This window comes from Schistocerca gregaria, chromosome 6 (assembly GCF_023897955.1).
Source record: "Schistocerca gregaria isolate iqSchGreg1 chromosome 6, iqSchGreg1.2, whole genome shotgun sequence".
NCBI classification, from domain to species: Eukaryota; Metazoa; Arthropoda; class Insecta; order Orthoptera; family Acrididae; genus Schistocerca; species Schistocerca gregaria.
This window is the reverse complement of record NC_064925.1, coordinates 3190342-3208048: the sequence shown is the minus strand read 5'-3', so window position 1 is coordinate 3208048 and position 17707 is coordinate 3190342.

Here is a 17707-nt window from a genome sequence, read left to right as displayed (position 1 = left end):
GTACAGAAGCAGATGATCAGGCCCTGGATATGTGGAATATTTGTGTATAAGGAAGTGGCTTCTATAGTTACAAGGATGGTTTCTGGGGGAAACAGATTGGGTAAGAATTCCAAGCATTCGTGAAAGTGGTTGGTGTCTTTGATGAAGGATGAGAGACTGCATATAATGGGCTGAAGGTGTTGATCTACATAGGCAGTGATACGTTCTGCGGGAGCTTGGTAACCAGCTACAATGGGGCGGTCAGGATGTTTGGGCTTGTGAATTTTAGGAAGTAGGTAGAAGGTAGGGGTGCAGGTTGTTGGTGGGGTCAGAAGGTTGGAGTCAGGTGAAAGGTTTTGTAGGGGGCTTAAGGTTATGAGGATTCCTTGAAGCTCCACCTGGACATCAGGAATGTGATTACCTTGCCAAACTTTGTATGTAGTGTTGCCTGAGAGCTGACGAAGTCCCTCAGCCACTTACTCCTGACGATCAAGTACCATGCTTGTGGAACACTTGTCAGCCGGAAGAATGATGATGGATTGGTCAGCCTTCAGATCTTGGATAGCCAGGGCTTCAGCTGTGGTTATGTTGGGAGTAGGATTAAGGTTTTTCAAGAAAGATTGAGAGGCAAGGCTGGAAGTGAGAAATTCATGGAAGGTTTGAAGAGGGTGACTTTGAGGAAGAGGAGGTGGGTCGCGCTGTAATGGAGGACGGAACTGTTCCGGGAAGGGTTCAATTTTGATAGTGTCTTCGGGAGTTGGAGCATTAGGAGTAGGATTAGGATTATTTTTCTTCATGGCAAAGTGATATTTGCAGCAGAGACTACGAGTGTAGTACAGTAAGTCTTTGGAAGGGCTGTTTGATTGAGTCTGGGAGTAGGGCTGAAGGTGAGGCCTTTGGATAGGACAGAGTTTTTGGATTGGGAGAGAGGTTTGGAGGCAAGGTTAACTACTGAATTAGGGTGTTGTGGTTCCAGATTGTGTTGATTGAGTTGGTTAGAATTTTGAGGTTTTGGGGGGAGTGGAGCTGGAAGTGGGACATTGAGTACATGGGAGAGACTGGTCTGTGTGCAATGAGAGGAGGTTGAGGTTTGTTGGAAAGATTGTGAAGGGTGAGTGATATGCCTTTCCTGAGGTGGGAAACCAGGAAATTGTTTAGGTGTACCTCCCACTTCAGATCTGCCTGAACATGTACACATAGAAATTTTGTATGACTGACCTTCAACATATTTTTTCCTTCAATAGTGAAAACACGGTTTGCAGTATGGAGATTTTGTGTGGTATGAAAGTTAACTGCCACAGTTTTTCAGAATTTATGATGAGCCTATTGGTCTTGAACCAGTGTTAAAGTATGCGTAACTGATACTGCAGCCTCCTCCAGATTTTCCTCATTCAGTGATTTAATTAGAATATTAGTGTCATCTGCAAACAGTACAGTGGTTCCATCATGTACTTTACTAGACAAGTCATTTACATACAGCAGAAATAGGACAGGGCCTAGAACTGACCCTTGTGGGACTCCATACTTGATTTTTTTTTTCTCACCACTGTAGAAACTAGAAAATTTTTGTGCTTCACTATCTTTGTGTTTTATTTCTGTAATCTGCTGATGATTACTGAGGTATGACTGGATCCACTTTCCAGACTGGCTTTTAATTCCATAATTACTTAATTTACACAAGAGAATGTCATGATCAGTTACATCAAAGGCTTCATTTAGATCCAGAAATATCCCAGATGCTTGTTGTTTATCATCCACTGCTTTTAATACTTCATTTAAGAAGGCAAAAATTGCTGACTGAGTTGAATTTCCAGCTCTGAACCGATGATGGGGGTCACTTATCAGCCTCTCTTTGTTTAAGAAAACTGTTAATCTTCTAAGGAACGTTTTTACCATAATTTTTCTGGAGCCTGACAAAACTGAAACTGGCAATATAACTTTTTACATCCTCCCTATCCAAAGGTGTTACTTTTGCAGTTTTAGATTATTTGGAAATACACCACTCTCAAAATATGAATTTACTGTGTCTGTTAGTGGTTACACAATAAATTTTGCGCCAGCCATGGTGGCTGAGCAGTTCTAGGCACTTCAGTCTGGAACCATGCAACCACTATGGTCACAGGTTTGAATCCTGCCTTGGGCATGGAAGTGTGTGATGTCCTTTGGTTAGTTAGGTTTAAGTTGTTCTGAGTTCTAGGGGACTGATGACCTCAGATGTTAAGTCACATAGTGCTCAGAGCCATTTGAATCATTTGAATAAATGTTGCACTAGCTTTGATAATAGCATCTGGTATCTCAACAACACCCACTGAATATTTATTAGGTAATTCTTTTAGGATTTTTGACAGTTCCTCAGGTGTTGCTGGATACAGGAATAATGTGTTTGAATGAATTTTTTGATCTGAGTGACTGGTTGGCTGTTTGTTGTGGTGTGTATTTATTAACTGCTGTGCTATAATTGAGAAATAATTGTTGAAAGCACGAGCAACATGTTTGGGGTCAGTTAGTTTATTTTTATTGATAATCAGCTCTATATTACTGTGATTAACTGACCTGGTACCCATTTATTTCCTTATAATTTGCCAAGATGCTTTAGTTTTATTCTTGGAATCACACAATATTTTGTCATTTTCTAGTTTTTTCTTCTTTTGAATCGTTTGAAATATGCAGTAAAGTCAAGACTGGTATTATGGTTGGAGTACTCATACAATTTACTTTTATTTTGACATGATATCCTTGTCCCTTCTGTAACCCACTTGTTTGTTTTTTTGAGTTCAACATAGTTGTTTTCTTGGGAAAAGCCATTTCAGAAAAGATGTTTGAGTGTAGCTATAAACTTTCATTGGTATCATTTCAATCATATACATCTTTCCAACTCCCACCCTCTAGGAGAGAAAAAAAATAATCCTCATTTTTTATACTGAAATATCTTACAGTGTGTTGTATTCAACAGGGAGTTTGGTGTCCTGAAACATTCACTGCAAGAATTTGAGCATCGCTAAAACCCATGTTTACAACTTATGTGTCCTAGGCATATTTGCATGTATTTATCAAGCTCTGATCAATAATAGATAGGTGTTTCTTGAGTTGGTTCAGTTACCGTAGGACTGATGTTGAATGATTGTAGTAAATTTATAATGTCATCTCTGAATTTATTGGATTTCGAGGAATCAATATTAAAGTTACCACATATAATTATATTTTTCTTGGGAGAGTGAATTTCTTCCAAGAATTCCTCCATGTGATTGTAAAACTCCTTTTGTCTCCATCTGGTGACCTGTATTCATAACTAATAACTGTATTTCGCCTTGTTATTTCGGCAATAGAGAGTACTATATCTTTTTAACAGGACAGTTTATGGTATGTAGTTACCCAATTGAATTCAATCTTTTCTTTAACATATATGCAAGTACCCCCATCACTCGATATTTTCCTAAAAAACATGCTTGCAAGTTAGAACTGAAGAAGGTATGTTTGCTCTAACATATCATGTTTGATCCAGTATTCTGTAAAGCTTAGTACAGAAATATTATTTAGATCATTTAATACCTTACCCCCATGAACCATGGACCTTGCCATTGGTGTGGAGCCTTGCATGCCTCAGCGGTACAGATGGCCGTACCGTAGGTGGAACCACAATGGAGGGGTATCTGTTGAGAGACCAGAAAAATGTGTGGTTCCTGAAGAGGGGCAGCAGCCTTTTCAGTAGTTGCAGGGGCAACAGTGTGGATGATTGACTGATCTGGCCTTGCAACACTAACCAAAATGGCCTTGCTGTGCTGGTACTGCGAACGGCTGAAAGCAAGGGGAAACTACAGCAGTAATTTTTCCCGAGTGCATGCAGCTTTACTGTATGGTTAAATGATGATGGCCTCATCTTGGGTAAAATATTCCAGAGGTAAAATAGTCCCCCATTCGGATCTCTGGGCAGAGACTACTCAAGAGGACGTCGTTATCAGGAGAAAGAAAACTGGCGTTCTACGGATTGGCGCGTGGAATGTCAGATCCCTTATTCGGTCAGGTAGGTTAGAAAATTTAAAAAGGGAAATGGATAGGTTGAAGTTAGATATAGTGGGAATTAGTAAAGTTCGGTGGCAGGAGGAACAAGACTTTTGGTCACGGGGAATACAGGGTTATAAATACAAAATAAAATAGGGGTAATGCAGGAGTAGGTTTAATAATGAATAAAAAAAATAGGAGTGCGGGTAAGCTACTACAAACAGCATAGTGAACGCATTATTGTGGCCAAGATAGATACGAAGCCCATGCCTACTACAGTAGTACAAGTTTATATGCCAACTAGCTCTGCAGATGATGAAGAAATTGATGAAATGTATGATAGGTTAAAAGAAATTATTCAGATAGTGAAGGGAGACGAAAATTTAACAGTAATGGGTGACTGGAATTCGAGAGTAGGAAAAGGGAGAGAAGGAAACATAGCGGAGGAATATGGATTGGGAGAGAGAAATGAAAGAGGAAGCTATTTGGTAGAATTTTGAACAGATCATAACTTAATCATAGCTAACGCTTGGTTCAAGAATAATAAAAGAAGGTTGTATACATGGGAGAACCCTGGAGATACTGACAGATTTCAGATAGATTATATAATGGAGACACAGATTTAGGAACCAGGTTTTAAATTGTAAGACATTTACAGGGGCAGATGTGGACTCAGACCACAATCTATTGTTAATGAACTGTAGATTAAAACTAAAGAAACTGCAAAAAGATGGAAATTTAAGGAGATGGGACCTGGATAAACTGAAAGAACCAGAGGTTGTACAGAGTTTCAGGGAGAGCATAAGGGAACAATTGACAGGAATGGGGGAAAGAAATACAGTAGAAGAAGAATGGGTAGCTCTGAGGGATGAAGTATTGAAGGCAACAGAGGATCAAGTAGGTAAAAAGAAGAGGGCTAGTAGAAATCCTTGGGTAACAGAAGAAATATTGAATTTAATTGATGAAAGGAGAAAATATAAAAACGCAGTAAATGAAGCAGGAAAAAGGGAATACAAACGTCTAAAAAATGAGATTGACAGGAAGTGCAAAATGGCTAAGCAGAGATGGCTAGAGGACAAATGTTAAGGATGTAGATAATTATCTCACTAGGGGTAAGATAGATACTGCCTACAGGAAAATTAAAGAGACCTTTAGAGAAAAGAGAACCACTTGTATGAACATCAAGAGCTCAGATGGAAACCCAGTTCTAAGCAATGAAGCGAAGGCATAAAGGGGGAAGTAGTATATAGAGGGTCTATACAAGGGCCATCGTACTTGAGGACAATATTATGGAAATGGAAGAAGATGTAGATGAAGATGAAACGGGAGAGACGATACTGTGTGAAGTGTTTGAGAGAGCACTGAGTCGAAGCAAGGCCCACGGAGTAGACAAAATTCCATTGGAACTACTGACAGCCTTGGGAGAGCCAGTCCTGACAAAGCTGTACCATCTGGTGAGCAAGATGTACGAGTATGAGACAGGCGAAATACCCTCAGACTTCAAGAAGAATATAATAATTCCAATCCCAAAGAAAGCAGGTGTTGACAGATGTGAAAATTACCTAACTATCAGTTTAATAAATCACAGCTACAAAATACTAACGCGAGTTCTTTACAGACAAATGGAAAAACTAGTAGAAGCCGACCTTGGTGAAGATCAGTTTGGGTTCCGCAGAAATGTTGGAACACATACTGACCCTATGACTTAGAAAATAGGTTAAGGAAAGGCAAATGTACATTTCTAGCATTTGTAGACTTAGAGAAAGCTTTTGACAAAGTTGTCTGGAGTACTCTCTTCCAAATTCTATAGGTGGCAGGGGTAAAATACAGGGAGCAAAAGGCTATATACAATTTATGCAGAAACCGGATGGCAGTTATAAGAGTTGAGGGGCATCAATGGGAAGCAGTGGTTGGGAAGGAAGTGAGTCAGGGTTGTAGCCTATCCCAGATGTTATTCAATCTGTATATTGAGCAAGCAGTAAAGGAAACAAAAGAAAAATTTGGAGTAGGTATTAAAGTCCATGGAGAAGAAATAGAAACATTGAGGTTTGCCGATGACATTGTAATTCTGTCAGAGACAGCAAAGGACTTGGAAGAGCAGTTGAACGGAATGGACAGTTTCTTGAAAGGAGGATATAAGATGAACATCAACAAAAGCAAAACGAGGATAATGGAATGTAGTCAAATTAAGTCGGGTGATGCTGAGGGAATTAGATTAGGAAATGAGACACTTAAAATAGTAAAGGAGATTTGCTATTTGGGGAGCAAAATAACTGATGATGGTCAAAGTAGAGAGGATGCAAAATATAGACTGGCAATGGGAAGGAAAGTGTTTCTGAAGGAGAGAAATTTGTTAACATCGAGTATAGATTTAAGTGTCAGGAAGTCGTTTCTGAAAGTATTTGTATGGAGTGTAGCCATGTATGGAAGTGAAACATGGATGATAAATAGTTCGGAGAAGAAGAGAATAGAAGCTTTCGAAATGTGGTGCTACAGAAGAATGCTGAAGATTAGATGGGTAGATCACATAACTAATGAGGAGGTATTGAATAGAATTGGGGAGAAGAGGAGTTTGTGGCACTACTTGACAAGAAGAAGGAACCAGTTGGTAGGACATGTTCTGAGGCATCAAGGGATCACAAATTTAGCATTGCAGGTCAGCATGGAGGGTAAAAATAATAGAGGGAGACCAAGAGATGAATACACTAAGCAGATTCAGAAGGATGTAGGTTGCAGTAAGTACTGGGAGATGAAGAAGATTGCACAGGATAGAGTTGCATGGAGAGCTGCATGAAACCAATCTCAGGACTGAAGACAACAACAACAACAACAACAACAACAACAACAACAACAACAACATCTTTAATATTGTTTCTATTTCGTTTAGTTTATTCAGGAGTGACTGAACATTTTGATGGAGTAATTTAAAATTAGGGACAGGGAGGGAATCTTTTCTTGCTTGACCACTTACCTCACCATTTGAGCTAGTGTACTTAGTTGTAAAAAATCCTTATGTTTTCCAGGGATTGTATCATGGTGTTTACTGTGTGGCTTGCTGGTTCACCGTTTGTGGGTTCCTGCCTTTCTTCTGTTGAAATGTTTCCAATTTTCACTTATTACCATCCTTTTTCACCCATCTGTCCATTAACGACTGCCTTGTTGCTTCATTTGATGGCTTGAAATTTGACCTAGTAAGGGTGTTTGTTGTTATGACTTTCATTGGGCTTGTTTTTTGGGATAAAATGGTCCATAAGTGTCTGTTTTTTCATGGGTGGCAGTTTCACTTCATGACTGGCACTTTCTATGTGACTGTCCATTTCCATATACTTTTTTCCTGTAACGGTACTTGGTTTTTCAGTTTTTGCCATGTGTATGAAAGAAGCAAGCCTATTACAAATGTGAATCTTTCCTTGTTTGTTTAGATGTAAACCGTGGGTTGTATATTCATTTCATTTCAGGTGTTCAATTTCGAAATTCACAGATAATCTCTTCCTACACATGCCTCTGGCAGTGTTGATTTTTTTTTCTAACGTAATACAGTTTTCAGATTTGACTTTTCCATTTAGACCTTGTGCGTAATGTCTAAGTAGTATTGGCTGAATTATTACACCCCTCCCCCCCCTCCCTCCCCCCCCCCCTGAGAGTTTAAGTATGTATTCCAAAGAATCTTTCATGTTCCTCTGCAATTCTTCCAGAGGTTTATCAGTGTCATTTGTGCCACCAATAATGATTAAAGTATCATTGATGGAGAAGTTATCAGTTAATTTGTCTGTGTTTTTTATGACTTCCTTAATTGGTGCACCAGGTTTTATAAAACTTTGCACACAAAATTTTTTGCCTATTTCACCTTCTAGTATACTCCCACAGTTTCTGCCATGACTGTCACTTAAAACAATAAGTTTATTTCCTTTTGTAGCAGTTGTTTGAGGCCTAACAGATCACAATTTTTCACACAAAACATAGTCACAGTTTTTCACTGCATTTTGCTCATTATGACAACAGCAACATGATGGTACACTTGTTTCTTGGCCACAGTTTGTCGGTGGCCATTCATGCTGACAGGCAGCTTGTTGGTTGTCATACCTACATAGAATGCAGCACAGTGGTTACAGCTTAGCTTGTAGACCACATGACTGGTTTCACAGGTAGCCCTGCCTTTGCTGGAACAGGTGATGCTAGTGACTGGACTGGAATAGGTGGTGGTGGAGGTGGTGGTAGGATTTATGGGACAGGTCTTGCAACTAGGTCTGTTATAGGGGTATGAGCCATGAGGTAAGGGATTGGGAGCAGGGGTTGTGTGGGATGGACGAGTATATTGTGTAGGTTTGGTGGATGGTGGAATACCACTGTGGGAGGGGTGGGAAGAATAGTGGTCAAGACATTTCTCAATATGAATCTTGTCCTATATAAATGTTAAGTTTTCTGTTCAGCTACAATGGAGTGCAGCCATTAGCGCCATTGATCTACAGCACGGATTATTGGTAAAGTGCTGAATAATGAATCTATGTCTTCATCTATATCCATACTCCGCAAGCCACATGACAGTGTGTGGCAGAGGGTACTTTGAGTACCTCTATCGGTTCTCCCTTCTATTCCAGTCTCGTATTGTTAATGGGAAGAAAGATTGTTGGTATGCCTCTGTGTGGGCTCTAATTTCTCCGATTTTATCCTCATGGTCTCTTCACGAGATATACGTAGGAGGGAGCAATATACTGCTTGACACCTTGGTGAAGGTATGTTCTCAAAACTTTAACAAAAGCCTGTACCGAGCTACTGAGAGTCTCTCCCGCAGAGACTTCCACTGGAGTTTATCTATCATCTCTGTAACACTTTCACAATTACTAAATGATCCTGTAACAAAGCACGCTGTTCTCCGTTGGATCTTCTCTATCTCTTCTATCAACACTATCTGGTATGGATCCCACACTTGTGAGCAATATTCAAGCAGTGGGCAAACTAGTGTACTGTAACCTACTTCCTTTGTTTTCGAATTGCATTTCCTTAGGACTCTTCCACTGAATCTCAGTCTGGCATCTGCTTTACCGACGATCAACTTTGTATGATCATTCCAGTTACTGACCTGCTATATTGTAGCTAAATGATAAAGGATCTTTCTTTCTATGTATTCGCACCACACTACACTTGTCTACATTGAGATTCAATTGCCATTCCCTGCACTTTGCATTAATTCACTGCAGATCCTCCTGCATTTCAGTACAATTTTCCACTGTTACAACCTCTCGATATACCACAGCATCATCCGCAAAAAGCATCAGTGAACTTCCGATGTTATCCACAAGGTCATTTGTGTATATTGTGAATAGCAACAGTCCTAGGACACTCCCCTGCAGCACACCTGAAGTCACTCTTGCTTCGGAAGACTTCTCTCCATTGAGAATGACATGCTGCGCTCTGTTATCTAGGAACTCTTCAATCCAATCACCCAGTTGGTCAGATAGTCCATATGCTCTTACTTTGTTCATTAAACAACTGTGGGGAACTGTATCAAATGCCTTGCGGAAGTCAAGAAACATGGCATCTACCAGTGAACCCATGTCTATGGGCTTCTGAGTCTCGTAGACGAATAGCAAGAGCTGGCTTTTACACGATCAAACCCATGCTGATTCCTACAGAGTAAATTTCTAGTCTCCAGAAAAGTCATTATACTCTAACATAATACGTGTTCCAAAATTCTACAGTTGAGCAATGTGAGAGATATAGGTCTATAGTTCTGCACATCTACGTCCCTTCTTGGAAATGTGGATGACCTGTGCGCTTTTCCAATGAATGATGGAGAAATACTTTTAAATGTTAATGCATGTAGTTAAGGTACAGAAAAGATTTAATATATATATATATATATATATATATATATATATATATATATATATATATATATATATATATATATATATATATATATATATATATATATATAATGATGATGTAAATAAAATAGAAAGAAACTTCCACATGGGAAAAATATATTAAAAACAAAGATTCCAAGACTTACCAAGCGGGAAAGCGCCGGCAGACAGGCACATGAACAAAACACACAAACACACACACAGAATTACGAGCTTTCGCAACTGGCAGTTGCTTCGTCAGGAAAGAGGGAAGGAGAGGGAAAAATGAAAGGATGTGGGTTTTAAGGGAGAGGGTAAGGAGTCATTCCAATCCCGGGAGCGGAAAGACTTCCCTTAGGGGAAAAAAAGGACAGGTGTACACTCGCACACACACACAAACACACATATGCATCCGCACATACACAGACACATCATATTTTGAGGTGTTGGGGGGAGTGGAGCTGGAAGTGGGAGGTTGAGTAGATGGGAGAGACTGGGTCTGTGTGCAATGAGAGTAGGTTGAGGTTTGTTGGAAAGGTTGTGGAGGGTGAGTGAGTTGCCTTTCCGGAGGTGGGAAACCAGGAGATTGGATAGTTTTTTGAGGTGGAGGGTGGCATGTTGTTCTAATTTGCGGTTGGCCTGTAGGAGGATGCTATGTACAGCCGGTGTGGATGTGGGAGAGGAAAGATTGAGGACTTTGATTTGGGATAGGAGTTGACGGGTGTGTTCATTGGCCGAGTCGATGTATAGGTGAAGGATTAGGCGGGTGAGGGCTATGGATTGTGCTGTTTGGAACTGGTATAAGGACTGATGGAAAGAAGGATTGCAGCCAGAGATGGGAACTTTAAGTGTGAGGCCTTTGGGAGTAATGCCAAATGTCAGACAAGCCTGAGTAAATAAAATATGGGAGCGTAATCTGGCTAGGGTGGAGGCATGTTTGCGGAGGGAATGTAAATAAAATTTAATGGGGTCGTTGTAGGGATGTTGTGAGGTTGACATGGTATTAGTAGGTGGAAAGGGTAATATGAGGTTAAAGTGAAAGTAAAGAGAGATTTATATAGGGAGAGATAAAGGTGTGAAAAAAGTCGAAAAAGTGTTGGTTTGAGATGAGCTATGTTGATCATGTGCTGAACTTAGGTTGGTGAACAACAATGGGTGCAAAGGTTGGGTAGTTATGTTGTCTCCAGATCACGTTAAAGGGTGGGGAAATTCAAGAAAATTTCGAAAAAAAAAATTTCCAAATAAGTTTCGAAAAAATAATTTGCGAAAAAATGAAAATAAAATTCAAAAAAAATTTTCGAATAAAATCTCGAAGAATATGTGTGTAAATGTATTCAAAGGACTGGTTATGTACTGGCAGGTTATGATAATGAGGCTAGCAATTGTTTGATGAAGAAATAATAACGTGTAAACCTGTGGGAAGCTGCTAAAAAATGATTGGTTTTGTGGGAAAAACGGGAATGGAAATAATACGAAAGTTGTTGGAAAAAACTGAGATGGTTGTGTAATGGGTGAAAGGAACTGAAGCTGTGAAATAGTATTCACGAGTTTACACGAAATGTTTGTAAACTTGGAACAATGGATTTTATAGCAGCGGTTATGTTGAAAATTTTAGGTTATGGTTTGGAAGTGAATTACGTATTATTGACTATAATTAGGAAGGATAAAATGTATGGTAGATTACGGAAAAATGGAAGATGAATACAAAGTGAAACTTCTTGTACAAACGAAAAGAGAAAGTAAGACGATAGAGAAGATTTTGAAATGCAACAGAGACAATAACAAACGTAATTGTTGGATTCAAATTAATGATGATGTAAATAAAATAGAAAGAAACTTCCACATGGGAAAAATATATTAAAAACAAAGATTCCAAGTCTTACCAAGCGGGAAAGCGCCGGCAGACAGGCACATGAACAAAACACACAAACACACACAAAGAATTACGAGCTTTCGCAACTGGCAGTTGCTTCATCAGGAAGGAAGGAAGAAGAGGGAAAAATGAAAGGATGTGGGTTTTAAGGGAGAGGGTAAGGAGTCATTCCAATCCCGGGAGTAGAAAGACTTCCCTTAGGGGAAAAAAAGGACAGGTGTACACTCGCACACACACACAAACACACATATCCATCCGCACATACACAGACACACGCTTGTGTCTGTGTATGTGCGGATGGATATGTGTGTTTGTGTGTGTGTGCGAGTGTACACCTGTCCTTTTTTTTCCCTAAGGGAAGTCTTTCCGCTCCCGGGATTGGAATGACTCCTTACCCTCTCCCTTAAAACCCACATCCTTTCATTTTTCCCTCTCCTTCCCTCTTTCCTGACGAAGCAACTGCCAGTTGCGAAAGCTCGTAATTCTGTGTGTGTGTTTGTATATATGTATATTATTTGTTGAGAGTGAAACAACACCTGAAGCAGAATTGATAAGTGACTGTCTTATGTTGGCCATTGACCACCATCTTAGTGAAATATTGCAGCAGCAGTTTTAAATCAAACTACTAAGGACACAAGAATCTTAAAGGCCAATTTTCACGATAATATTTGTGTATTGGTGGCCCAGAACCCACCCAGAAATCATAAGTTCGACTTTGATTATGAATAATCTTTAAATATGGTGCAAACAATATCGTACTTGGTGAACTTGTTCTCTGCTTATGTATGAACCCTGATTATTTCGTAAGAACTATTAGGAAATATTTTCTGACAGGAAAGAATACATTAATGTTGTGCATGTGTGGTATTGTGTGTAAAAATAGTTCATTTTGTTTAATGAAAAATGTTGCCACTGTGGATAATAGTTTGGTAAATTGTGAGAGGTCACTCTTGTGAAAAAATTTAGTCCCATTTACACTTCTTGACAGACAACATTGGTACACATTCTTAGGTGGAGATTTCTTTGACAGGATAACTATCTTTAGCCAGGAGAGGAGTGATTAAATGAAACCTCATGTTACGCTAATCATAAGTAACTGGTTTTGTTGTAGTGCTGCCCACAATTTGTAAAGTACTGCAGCCCTAACTGCATGCCACCTTGGCACCCAAACATAGGGCCACAATACATGACATTTATTATAATATTGTAATTCTTTACAGCTGTTGTGTACCACAACAAAATATTAATATGTATATTATTTTGTTCATGTGTCATTGACAATCCAACGTGGGAGAAATTACCACACAATTAAGCTGTGCTGTCCATTGATGACTGTCAAAAGGGAGGAAGAGATGTTTATGTTAATGTTCCAACATGCATGCAATTGGCATTCATTGCATGTGTGCTGTTAAAATTACTCGCAGGATGATGCAGAAATGGCATCAGACCCTCAAATAGATCAACCTTGGCACACCTCAGTGCAAGTACTTGAGAATGTAAATATTGATGATGACAATTTATCACCTGATATTCCAAGTGAAACTGAAACTGAGCAGTTGTCAGCACAAACTGACATTTCTACATTTAAACTTTTAGAAGTTAATGATAATGTTTCTACCAAGCAATGGGCAGAAATTAGCAATTCTGAAGCTATGCCACTACTGGATATGCTAGTATTATTATTATTTGAAAAGTTCAATATAATGGAACAGTAACACAAGTGGATGGAACAGGAATGTGAGTGCAGGTAGCAGGAATGTGAAAAGAAAAAGGAAAAGGAAAAGTGTAGACAAGAAAAGGCTATAAAGGAACAACAATGTGATCTCAGGCAGCAGCAAGAAAAGGCTTCAGAAAAACAGCAATGTGAACTCAAGGAGCAGGAGTGTGATAGGAAATTAATGGAACAAATAAACAATATTTTTATAGAATGGGATCAGGAAATTGTCCAGAGAATTAATCACGTGTTAGTTGATCATGATAAAGCAATTATGACTCATTTTGACATAGACATCAGTGCAACAAAAAACTAGTATTGAACCATTGGCAAACATACCCACTCGAGTGAATAATCTTTAAACAGAAGTAGATAAGTTAGAAACCCAGTTCAAAGCTTTGGCTACTACTGTGGAGTCATTACAGAATGACATCCCCACAGCAGTACAGAAATAAGTCTGAACAGAAGTAGCCAAGGTATGGAACATGGAAAATCACAACTTTGAAACAATGCCAGCACACAGCAATGAGGATGCTTGTACTGACAGGTAAAGGAACAATGAAAATTTGCTTATGACCTCTATTGCAGTGCATAAAAGACAAAGTTTCAGTAATCAACCTATATTACCCCAGCATTTTGTTTCACCAAGAAACCTGAATTATGAGGCAGAGTGTACTTGTAATAAAGTCAGTACACCACCTGCTAATGACATCAACTCCATGCACTTAAGTACCTTAATGCTCAAAGAGAGCTTAATTAAACACTGTCAGTTCCAAGTACTCAATGAGGAGAGTATAAAGAATATTCATCCTATAGTTTTTACTAGGAACCTTAGAAGTGTTTTCCTAAGTCTTGGATGGAGGAACAGAAACTCTAGTTTGTGGTTTCACACATTTCCGGTGATGCATTGATCTGGGCATTGAACACAGCAGAAACATGCAAACCATTTAACGAATCTGAGAAGGCATTTCATGACCAGTTCTGGTCAGTGTCAACTCAAGAATGACTGAGAAAGATTGTATATAATGCAGAAATATATAACCTGAAGAAAGGATCTTTGAGAAAATTGTTTGAAAAATACATTAATGTGACATGGTACTGGGATGAACCAATAACCACATGGGACTTGTTACGAGTTTTGAAGGCTAGATTGCCAATAGATATTAGGGAGAAACTGTTTAATGTCACAGATACTGATCTTAAGGAATTTTTATCTGTGATAGATTTGTCAGACTTAGTCCAAGAAGACACCAGAAAGAATTCTGACATAACAAGTAGTACCAAATGTTCTAACAGAAAAGGTTTCTGGAATGGAAGTTATGGAAATAGGGGCAAAGGCAGAATTAAGAAAAACAAAAACAAAACCTATGGTAATGGAAAGTATAGTAAAGTTAAAAATGTTTACAAACAATAATCTGATTACTTCTGCAATAATAATAATTACCATGAAACCAATGACTACCAGCATCCAAATGGTAATCAAAGGCAATATACACTCCTGGAAATTGAAATAAGAACACCGTGAATTCATTGTCACAGGAAGGAGAAACTTTATTGACACATTCCTGGGGTCAGATACATCACATGATCACACTGACAGAACCACAGGCACATAGACACAGGCAACAGAGCATGCACAATGTCAGCACTAGTACAGTGTATATCCACCTTTTGCAACAATGCAGGCTGCTATTCTCCCATGGAGACGATTGTAGAGATGCTGGATGTAGTCTTGTGGAACGACTTGCCATGCCATTTCCACCTGGCGCCTCAGTTGCTGGCGCTCGTGCTGGACGTGCAGACTGCGTGAGACGAAGCTTCATCCAGTCCCAAACATGCTCAATGGAGGACAGATTCGGAGATCTTGCTGGCCAGGGTAGTTGACTTACACCTACTAGAGCACGTTGGGTGGCACGGGATACATGCGGACATGCATTGTCCTGTTGGAACAGCAAGTTCCCTTGCCGGTCTAGGAATGGTAGAACGATGGGTTCGATGACGGTTTGGATGTACCGTGCACTATTCAGTGTCCCCTCGACGATCACCAGAGGTGTACGGCCAGTGTAGGAGATCGCTCCCCACACCATGATGCCAGGTGTTGGCCCTGTGTGCCTTGGTCGTATGCAGTCCTGATTGTGGCCCTCACCTGCACGGCGCCAAACACGCATACGACCATCATTGGCACCAAGGCAGAAGCGACTCTCATCGCTGAAGACGACACGTCTCCATTCGTCCCTCCATTCACACCTGTCGTGACACCACTGGAGGCGGGCTGCACGATGTTGGGGCGTGAGCGGAAGACGGCCTAACGGTGTGCGGGACCGTAGCCCAGCTTCATGGAGACGGTTGCGAATGGTCCTCGCCAATACCCCAGGAGCAACAGTGTCCCTAATTTGCTGGGAAGTGACGGTGCGGTCCCCTACGGCAGTGCGTAGGATCCTACGGTCTTGGTGTGCATCCGTGCGTCGCTGCGGTCCGGTCCCATGAAGCCCAGCTTCATGGAGACGGTTGCGAATGGTCCTCGCCAATACCCCAGGAGCAACAGTGTCCCTAATTTGCTGGGAAGTGACGGTGCGGTCCCCTACGGCAGTGCGTAGGATCCTACGGTCTTGGTGTGCATCCGTGCGTCGCTGCGGTCCGGTCCCAGGTCCACAGGCACGTGCACTTTCCGCCGACAACTGGCGACAACATCGATGTACTGTGGAGACCTCACGCCCCACGTGTTGAGCAATTCGGCGGTATGTCCACCCGGCCTCCCGCATGCCCACTATACGCCCTTGCTCAAAGTCCGTCAACTGCACATACAGTTCACGTCCACGCTGTCACGGCATGCTACCAGTGTTAAAGACTGTGTTGGAGCTCTGTATGCCTTGGCAAACTGGCTGACACTGACGGCGGCGGTGCACAAATGCTGCGCAGCTAGCGCCATTCGACGGCCAACACCGCGGTTCCTGGTGTGTCCGCTGTGCCGTGCGTGTGATCATTGCTTGTACAGCCCTCTCGCAGTGTCCGGAACAAGTATGGTGGATCTGACACACCAGTGTCATTGTGTTCTTTTTTCCATTTCCAGGAGTGTAGTAATGAAAATGCCAACAATAATAATTCTAATCATGAAAGATGAACTGAAAATAAATCGGACAGTCCATACAAGGATAAACCAAAAAACATGCATGGTGACAATGAATGTTGGTAACAACCAGGGCCAAGTCATGTGCACCTGCAACAAAATTTTATGAATCTGGCTCAGCCAGTAAATTATGTACAGGCTATACCTATGTCAAATAACCAGTATCCATAGCAGTGGGACCCAAGTAGACCACCTCCAACTGTAGAATCACAAAACGTGAAAATAGTGGAGGTATCCTAGGACCCGAAACAAAATATACCAAAGGCATCAAACTAATCTCAGTCTCTGTAGGCCTTCACTGGAAGACTGAGACTAAGAATGAAGGCAATAAGTTTGTGCAAGAGAATGTTAATATGATTTGCTATCAGGATGGTAAGAAAGTCAAAGATGAACTCTATCAAGAATTTGCCGTCACTGATGGGGAAGAAAAATTAAGTATTCAGGCAAGTGTCAATGGAATCATCAATGGTGTAGCAACCATTATCCTCCTAGACATAGGTGTGAGTGTATCAGTGATGAACACACTATTTCTTAAGAAGGTAATGCAAACAAAACGACTGCCGATTTTTCCTGTTACAAATTGCAAAGTTATACAAGTGCTGGGAAACGAGGCACAAATTATAAACTACCAGACACAGGTTGAAATTTCCTTTGGAAATGATAGAATTATATGCACATTCCTATTAAAAGAAAACTTATCAATACCAATGTTACTGGGCCTTGAGTTCTTATGGGACAGAGAGGCTGTAATAGATCTTGCCCGGGGAACATGTGCACTTAAGCAATGGCAGTGACCATTTACATTGAAGATAAATCAAGAATTTGGTGTGAGCCTTCTGTTGACATGAGAATTAGATGTGTCTGTTGGCAAACAAAAATTGTTGGTGCTAGAATATGATCACCCACAAAAGTGTTATAATAACTGAAACAATGATACACCCAATATCACAAGTGACATCATGAAACAATAGAGGAGAAGTTGCTAGAATATGATCACCCACAAAAGTGTCATATTAACTGAAACAATGATTCACTCAATATCATGAGTAACATCAGTGCAACAATAGAGGAGAAGGTGAAAGTGTCAACTTGCATTGATGCTTCGCAGGCTGGACAATTAATAAAATTGTTATCCAGATGCCACGAAGTATTTATTGATCAACCAGGTA